Consider the following 9,503-nt stretch of genomic DNA (forward strand, 5'->3'; position numbering starts at 1 on the left):
AGGCCTCTTTTCCACCGGCAATCAGCGACTAAAGTCGATTATGGGGTCTGAATACTCGATGGTCCGATTGTTATTAAGTGCTCCATTTCGATTTAAGATATATGGCAGGGCCCACTCTTAATGTAAACATATAATTTGTGTTCAAACCAGCATAAACGTATTATAAACTTCACAGGAAAATATTGGTGTGCCTCTATTCCTTGCAGATAATTTTCGACGTTAATGCGATTAGCAACCTTTCTTATGATCGGTGTCTAATTGGGAATGATATCTTTTATACGGTATGATTATTATTAACAATATTGCATCCGCATGCCACCAGTGAATCACGAAGCCTTACGACATCAGCAGACGCATGAAGTGGCGATGTCGCTGCCAACCACAGTGCCGAATAATTACGCGACACAGTATATTTTGGTGTACTAACTGCACCACAGTTGCAACTCCGCAGGAACCCTCAGTATCCCAAGTATTCTGGCTGCAACTGCGTGGAAATGGCTATCCATCAAGCTACCTCACTCGAGGCGGAGGTGTCTGTTGCAAATGGGGCGTTAATAATTTAACAAATTTAAGGCTACAGACCTCTCGTGTCCCCTTCGCACATCGATTCTACTGGATTTACGAATAATGGGCCCATAGCAATAACATACGCAGAGTGACAATTTTTTTCGGGCACCGTATACCACTGATCGAAGCTGTCTACAAGGCCAGATAGCAGCCAGCAGCCAGTACTTTATTTGGGCACATGTACAGTTGCCGATATTGTCTGCGCGACAAGACAACAGGAAGCATGTACCTAGTGGTCCAAGCTGGTAGACAACTTGGGTCATTAACTAAGCATGCGAAAGAGGTTAGATACACTGTAGACTGGTGAAGTTCCCAAACAATGTTTTAACTACATTAAAAGAGCTTTATTTGATAGGTTGGGCAGAAGTATGTCGGAAAAAGTATTTCCGAAGCTATCGTTTTAAAACTGCAGCTGTAATCAGTCCCGAGAATACTAGTATACCAGTTAGGTGTTTGCAGTTTTGATAATAAAGCTCTTATCATTGTCACAGATGCCTTGTGAGGACATGTTGCTTGTCGAGGGAAGACTGTTGATCATAGGTGCATGCAAGGAGATGTGTATGTCGCACTCGTACCGAATGCCACATACACATCTCAGGCAAAGAAACTTCATTTTTTTTATTTGAATATACTGCAGGCCCTTCACGGCCCGTGCAGGAGTGGTGCAGAAATGTAATGATTAAAAAATCATGGGGAAAAATCGATACAGAGAATGTCATACAGAAGTCATACAGAAATGTAATGATAAAACTGTAACCGCAATGGTGTCGCTCGTTGCAGTATCCGCAGCTTGCTTTCAACGTGCTTCGTTGGCCTCGATACGTCTTGATCCTGTGTTCGTGTTCTTTCGAGGCGCACTGAGAACATTGCCATGCGCCGTATTATTGCCAAGCGCACTGATTGCAACCATTCGATGCAGTGGCGCACCGTCCGGGGGGGGGGGGGGGGGGGGGGGGGGGGGGGGTTGTAACCCCTCCCTGAGGCCGAATTAATCCCCCCCCTTTTGTTTAACCTCTTTTCTTTCCTTGCGCCTTTGAGTACATGCAACTGAGATGTAAGGCACGCCATCGTCAGCACACTCGCAAACTTGCGCAAAAAGCGAATTTTTTGACAATTTCTCGTGAAGAAAATGAAATTAGTGCTGTTTAGTTGGAATTGGAAAACTGTCAACCCCCCTCCCCTGGCAGAGATCCTGAGTGCGCTACTGATTCAATGGCCCTTGCAGACGCCACTAGAAAAATAACTTTTTAGTACTGTTACGCGGGTATTGTTTTCCTTTATGTCGGTCAGTGTATTTCACTGGATTATCACTACACTATCCGGTTATCGCTCGGCACGAGATGCGTCTGTATGCATTATCCGAAATTGGTAATGTTGTGGCGAATTAATTGAAGTCAATTCTATAGCAAATATCCCTCTGCTGTAGCTCAGTGGCTATGACGTTGCACTGCTTAGCTGGATGTCGTGGGTTTTACCCCCGCCATGGCGGCCGCATTCCGAGGTGAGCGGATTTCAAAAGCACTAGTGGACTGTGCACTGGGTGCACTCTATAGAAACCTAGGTGGTCAAAATGATTCCCGAAGCCCGCACTATCTCGTGCCTCTTAATCAGATCGCGGCTACGGCGCGTAAAACCCAAGAATTCAATGTAACCTTTATAGCAAAAGACGTGTTAGCGTGTCTGATCAGATTGTTCGCGCGTCGTGAATAGCGTTTTATACATTCTCGAAAGCACACAAGCACACTCGATCACTCTGTTGTTGAGGATGAGTCACGTATGCATAAATACGTAGCTGACACACTTGACCACTGAGTTCTTACTTGACGACCGACGACTTTGCTCGCCGCTGTTGTTGTGAACCGAGAATTGCTTGTCTTTCTAGGCATAAGTTCGTCAAATGAAGTGTTTAGAGCCACAACTCACACTTTCGGCAGTGTTTGCTTATTCATCGTGACCGTAATGTGAGAAAATAGCGTTTGTCTTTTAATGTTGCCATGAATGACGCAGGAGTTTTCGACAGATGCCACCTCACTACATTCATATTGTGCTGCACATACTTTTTTTTTTTCACAAGCTGTCTAGCCGTACACTAATTAACTGGGGTGATTGCACTAGCTAGCGACGTCTGACTAACTGAAGTCGTCAATCAAGCTGCGCCGTATTGTACCGCCGCGACTTGCGTAATATGGCATCCGGGTGGTTGTACTATTCAGTGGGATGCCGCAGCAGAATATTAATCGTATAGAAACAGTAGAGACGCCTCGTCTCTTCTTGTAGTCGGCGTCAACCTAAGAATGCATCGCTGCCCAAGTCAAAAAGAATTTGTAATTGGCGCCAGTAATTACGTTCAGTGATTTTCGTGACGTGAAGCGCTTTCCGTTTTCTTGCGTGCTCTCGGCTAATGTCACCGTACAGATCTAACTCTGTGGCTCTGGGTTTAGAATGGAACCTGAGCATTTCGGAAAGTCTTTATAGGAGATCATGATATCAATACTCAGCCGCATGTAATATTCTATAGCTATGCAAACGACGAGATTTTATTCAATTAGCCTAGCATTTGCGTTAAGAGAGCAATAGCACTTAAGATATGAGAGGACTACATGTAGCTAGGGCGCCTTTCTTTCAGATGCGACGCAGGGGCAATTGCGTCAGCTTTTTCGGGCCCTATGTTTGAAAGAGCGGGGGAAGAGAGAGAGAGAGAGAGATAAAGAACTTTATTTACATCGCAGGGTTAGAGGAATCGGGCTCTTAGTCCAGGGCTACAACGGCCACGGCGAAGTCGCCGGCCCGACGGACCAGAGCTTGCTGAACTAGAGTTGGGTAAAGCGGCTCACTTCAGTGAGCGGCTCGGAACGGCTCAGCTCAATGAAATGAACCGGTTCATTTGAACGGCTCACCGGTTCACTCAAACGTGTAACCTGTGTTATGCATATTCTATAGTTATCTGTTTTGAAAAAAAAAAAAAAACGATATATGCGTAATTTAATAAGCGTGTTATAGGTATTTTCGCTATGTTTAGAGAATATATTTACATACATTGTGAGCGCATTCTGGGCATATCGTCGTCGTCATCTGTACATACGACTCATCATCATCTTTTGTGTCGCGCGGTGCTTCGTCTCTGCTTCGGGCGTCTGCTCGGAAATAAAGGCATCGCATCGGTCGACGTCTCACAACATTAATAGCGGGAATTTTTTGTTGTAATGTAACATTCTTTTCTTATATTGGGGATAAAATGCTTATGATACTGAAGAGGCAGAATGCGACTTACTTTTTTCAGAAAAAAAAAATATGTAACTTCATCGTCATTACAGAAGCTTGTCTCTTTTTGTGGTACTTTAAAATCAACTTTTGTCAAAATAAGAACACAAAATGATTGTACATTATGTTTCAACATTATTCATTTATTCACATACGTACGTTCACTATAATATGAGTGAGCTGTAACGCCATGCAAAATGAATGTAGAAATCATTTCTTGAAAATCATACGAAAGATCCACAAAACTGCCGCACATACCTCTCGTTTTTTTTATTTTTTTCGTTTTTTTTTCTTGGGCACACGCGCGATACTGGCGATCATGCCATCATGCGCCAGGACAAAAAAAAAAAAAAAAAAAAAGCCAAAAACCAAATGAAGTTCTGTTACAACACAAGAAATCATTGGCCTCGTTTTAATGACGTCCTTATGATACATGCTCAGAAAATGCACTGAAGTGGATGTCATGGGCGACATTTCATGTCTACACTAATTAGGACAAATGAAGAACAGGACGTAAACTGTACGTTCATCTGTTGTCTTTAAAGAGACGGAAGACCATCTTTAACGTGTTATTGGACCAGCGCACGATGTGCGATCGGTGAGAGTCGTGAGACATCGTTCGAACAGGAGCAGGCAATGAACGGTACCATCCTTTGCCAATTAAGGCTTTTTTACTTCTCCCCTCGGTGGCATCGGGTGCCACACGATAGAGCGCACAAAAAACCAAAGGGACTGCTGCGCACACCACGCACTGCGAGCGAGTACCAGTAGCGCGAGTCTGCCCACACCGGCCACCATTCGTCGGTCAGAAATCGAAACCTCGAAACCAAGCAGAAGACCCGGCACTGACGGAACGGTTCGGCACAGCTCATTCAACGAGAGAGAACCGGATCCGGCTCGCTCCTGATCGCTCAGGAGCGAGCCGCGCTCAGGAGCCAGCCGGATCTTTTGAGTCGCTCTTGTGAAGAGCGAGGGAGCCGTGGTTCAGTAAGTGAGCGGCGGTTCTTTCGTTCTTAAGCCGAAGGCGAGGAGGTGAAGGCGACTCTTGCGAGGAAGGGTGGGAGGGCAGTTTCTTTCTCCTACCGCTAATAGATGGCGCGGAAGTCGCACCCAGCAGAAGACCCGGCTCTGACGGAACGCATCGGCACGGCTCACTGAACGCGACAGAACCGGCTCCCTTTGTCGAAAAGAACCGCCGCTCACTTTTACTGAACCACGGCTCGCTCGCTCTTTAAAAAGAGCCGCTCACAAGATCCGGCTCACCCCTGAGCGACCCATCTCTAGTAGTTAGCCACAACAGACAATGCTGCACGAGCTTGACCAAAAACACGACACGCATCGAAACGGCGGAAGAAAGGGCTATATCGTTAGCCATAGCACAAACCAACGCTACTATATAATCAGCGATTCGCAAATGGCAGTACGCAACTTCGCGAACGGCCGGATCTCACCTGAGGCGCTAAACATACTCAGAAAAGGCAAAACAACCATGGAAGACAGATGCGTCCAAATCCTATGGATACCATCACACACCCCCGACTCAGCGGAAGAGGACAACCCTAACGCGGCGGCACACAACGTAGCTCGAGGACTCACTTTCCGACCTGCAACTAACACGGACCCCTCGACAGGTTCAACGGCATCACCAACCATTACAAGATGCAAAGATGCACTTATCCACCACCCCATCCGCAACTCAATAGATCACAAGCGGTCCAATGACGACAACTACAAACCAAATCATACGAGAGTCCGACAGTAATGCACGCTATTTATCCAGACGTATACACAACAGATAGATAGATGCAAAGTGTGTGGCACTAGAGCCACGCTAGAACACATGCTAATGGAATGCCAGGGACTAATACACGATAATGAGCGCGAGCCCTCCACCGACAGCCTCCGCGCGCGATGGCAGGCCGCGCTGCTCAGCTCGAACATGGAAGACCAACTCTGGGAAGTCCAGTGGGCCAAGGAAGCCGCCGGGAGACAAAAACTCTTGGCCGTAACCTCGGCGGGTGCCCCAACCCACACTCTCGCAGGACGCGAATCGTTCTGATTGAAAATCATGTTTCCCTCACTCACTCACTCACTCACTCACTCACTCACTCACTCACTCACTCATTCGCCTTCGTGTATAGGGTTCGCCGCCCGCGTTTCTCGGGCAAAGAGAGAGAGAGGGAGATGAACATTACGGCTATATAAGCTGCAGTTGCAGGGAAGCGTGAGAAGCAGTCTGGGATCTTTGAATGATGTATCGCGTTCTACTTTTAAAGGGGAAGCTTAAGCGTCTCCCAATTTTTGGCACTCGGTTGCGGAAACAGCGATTTTATTCCCAAAATTACCCAAAAATTTTAGTCAAATGTTACTAGGGTCTCTAATGCTACGACTAAGGCGATTTGAAGGCTAAAGTCCGAGCGCCGCTAACTCAATTATTCACCAAACTGGAACCGTGACTCATTACTTTTTTTGCTGAATCACTCTCACTTGGACCCTCAAATCTCAGATATATTTTTTGCAAGTCACTCCCCCACTCCATAACCCCTTGATTCAATCTTAATTCACCCTTGATTCACTCTTGATTCACCCTATCACAGCTTGGTTCACCTTCATTCACTATATTATCTCGGTTTTACTTCCATCACGGTTGGTTTGGTCTATTCCTTCAAATTTACAATTTTCCTCACTCTTGATTCAATCTATCACCGCTTGATTCACCTTCATTCACTCTTGATTCACTCTCATTTGCTCTTCATTATCTTAGCTCACTCTGTCTCATCATTACCTTTAGTTTGACTCTTATCACCAAACTAACCCCCTTTATTCACCATTAATTCGCTCTTAATTCACCGTCAATTCACACTTATGTCACCTCATTCACCTCTCTGCATACCCATTATCACTTCAATGCAATTAATCTTTCTTCCAGCATTATTCGGGGTTTCGTGCGCATTATCGCCTCTTATCCTAAGAGGACCATCTTGTGTCGACGACGCGGTTTTAAAACGTCCTTGAAACAGAGATTTCACCATGAGACATGTAGGGCTTTCGCCCTAATAAAATAGAGAAAGAGCGACGGAAACGATGCAAACGACGCAACAACGACGTTTCGTCTAGCAGACGACAGCTACTCAGCCAATGAGCTCGCCTCAGCCAATGGGAGCTGCAGAAACAGGCACCGTTTCAGGATAAGGCCACGGTAGCGCCGCCGCAATTTCAGCGTTTTAAGTTTTAACGCGAACGCGTTCAGGGCCCCGCGTCGCAGAAGATCCGGTGCCGGTGGCGTTATCAGTCAGAAAAATGGTAGATAAAATTATGCGTAAGTGTCAAATGACCCACTGAGCGTAATGACCCATTGAGGTTCGAAGCATGCAGTGATGCACCGCTAAGGGGTCATACCGCCCTATTACCCCGTAAACACGGCCTCCCAATTACGACGACATACGTGAAATTCTACGCTGGAATGATGAGCGGCAACGCAGCCAGCTGTGGAAGGCGACGACGTTGCGAACGCAGGAGCAGTGGCACGAGCGCATGCCGAGCGCGAGCACGAGCTGCTTGCTTACCGTGACTACAGTGTCTAGAATATAGGCATTGTACCGTGACTACGACGACGACGACAGGAGACTCCGACAGCCCGAGCACAAAAGTTATGCAAAATTTTCTTTGTTTTTGTTTTTGCCTTCTTTTATTTTGCGTATCTCATTGTCAAAAAGATTTTATTGCGATAGCAATTATATGGACACTTCCACCGGATTTCTGCCGTCGGCGTCGCCGTCGCCGTCGTCGTAGCCGTCGCCGTCGCCGTGAGGTTCCGTATAGATAAAATCTTCGCCGCGCGCCGTATGCCCAAGCGGAAGCGTGCGGGGACGCACGCTGTCACGGAGAGCGAACGCACTCAATCTTCCACGCGCAAGCAAGGAAGCGAGAAGCGAGCGCCGGAGGGAGCGTGGGGGGGGGGGGGGGGGGCGCATTTCTACTCTGCCAACAACCGCGCTCGTCGCTCGCTCGCACCGTCTCTTATCTCCACACGGCTCTGACCTTTACATTCGCCGCTCAGTTTCCGTTGAAGCGATAGACCGCACGTACCTTCCCCGTTGCGGCGTATGCGCTTGCTGCCAGCGTTTTGACAGTCGTTGTCTGCAGTCATTCAGTGTGATCTATTCATATTTGTTTGTGCACGCTCATACCACGCTTATTCATTCAGTTAGTAATAGTCGGGCCACATTTTCCAACGCACGCTACACATGCAATGCTGCCCGGATCGGCAGTGCAGCGCTACAGGTGTGTCCCTTCGCACGCGCTGCCCACGGGCAGCGCTTCTCATCAACACCACCGTTTCACACGCGCCTTCTCGTGGTCATCGAATCTCTCTTCATGTCGGTCTACTTACGCCGCAGCACACCTGCTTACTTAATCAGCTCATGTTTACTACAATTCATATTGCTACCAAAGCCGCTCACCTTACTTCGTATGACATTGCTGTGTTGCTATCGCATTCATTGCTTCGCCCTTAGGGTGAAACTGTGACATTTTTTTTAGCTACCTACTGCCGCCCGATTCTTGGCCTATCCCCCTCAGTGGGTGCGAGCCATGGTAAAGGATCATCATCATCATCATCATCATCATCATCATCATCATCATCATCATCATCAGATGCTTCGCACCTAAAGCCAGCCCGAACCACGCAGGCCCTTCGCGTGGCGCATAGGCGTTACTGGACTAATTGAATTTCTCAAAGTAAAATGCGTCGAAAATTTGTAAAGTTCGAGCTTACACACAACCTACAGGCATGATAGCATCGCCTTGTAATTAGTTCTACAAAATATAGTTCTGTCACGCGGAAACAAACACAAAACCCTATTTCAGCTGCCGTTTGAGGTCTGTCTTAGTATGCCGCTAGGGCATAACAGGCCAGAGCGCTCGCTCGCTCTTGAGACACGTGTGATGGATTCGGATCAATGGCAACGGTAAATGACCCTATCGCGTTCCACTCTTCAAGGCGAAGCTTTTAGCGCCCTCCAAATCTTTCTTTTGCATCTCCCTCGACGCTTGCCAATGCGTCCGCTGGACCCACTCCTCCATTCTAGTACACACTATACTCATGCTGGCTCAACAACCCCGCTTGCAGTTTCCGTAGACACTATAGCCGGAGTTCCCCCTAGCAATTATTTTATGAAACTCTGCGCTTGGAGGGACTGCGGTACCACTCTAGCTCGTTCGCCTGTTTCCGCAGTCCCCAGAAAAAGATGGCTGCCATCTACAAGCGCTGAATAAGGCGCTGGCCCAGTGAGTGGCCTCGACAAATTTAGGAGAAATTGGGTGTACGACCGGCACAGCCGGGCCGTTTAAAAAAACTACAACACACTGAGAGCATGATGTCGTGTTGAGAGCCCAAAATAAGGGGTACAACCGATAAAAAAAAAAGAAAAAGCAGCATGTTGAACCTCGTTACTTCTTGTGACGTGGCAGGAGCCCGCTGAAATGTACGCCATGGCGCCTCATTTCCCGCAGCTGCATCTGCCGGTACAATCATGGAGGGCATGGTGGAACCGCCCTCGTCGACGACTGTTCATCTTCGTTTTGGGGCTGCCACACTGGAGCTGTCCTCGAAGGACGCAGGGCATCGCACAGTCCTCTTCATCCCTGGACGACACATAGGGGACCGAATCATC

The sequence above is a fragment of the Dermacentor silvarum genome, chromosome 11, assembly GCF_013339745.2.
Source record: "Dermacentor silvarum isolate Dsil-2018 chromosome 11, BIME_Dsil_1.4, whole genome shotgun sequence".
Classification (NCBI taxonomy): Eukaryota; Metazoa; Arthropoda; class Arachnida; order Ixodida; family Ixodidae; genus Dermacentor; species Dermacentor silvarum.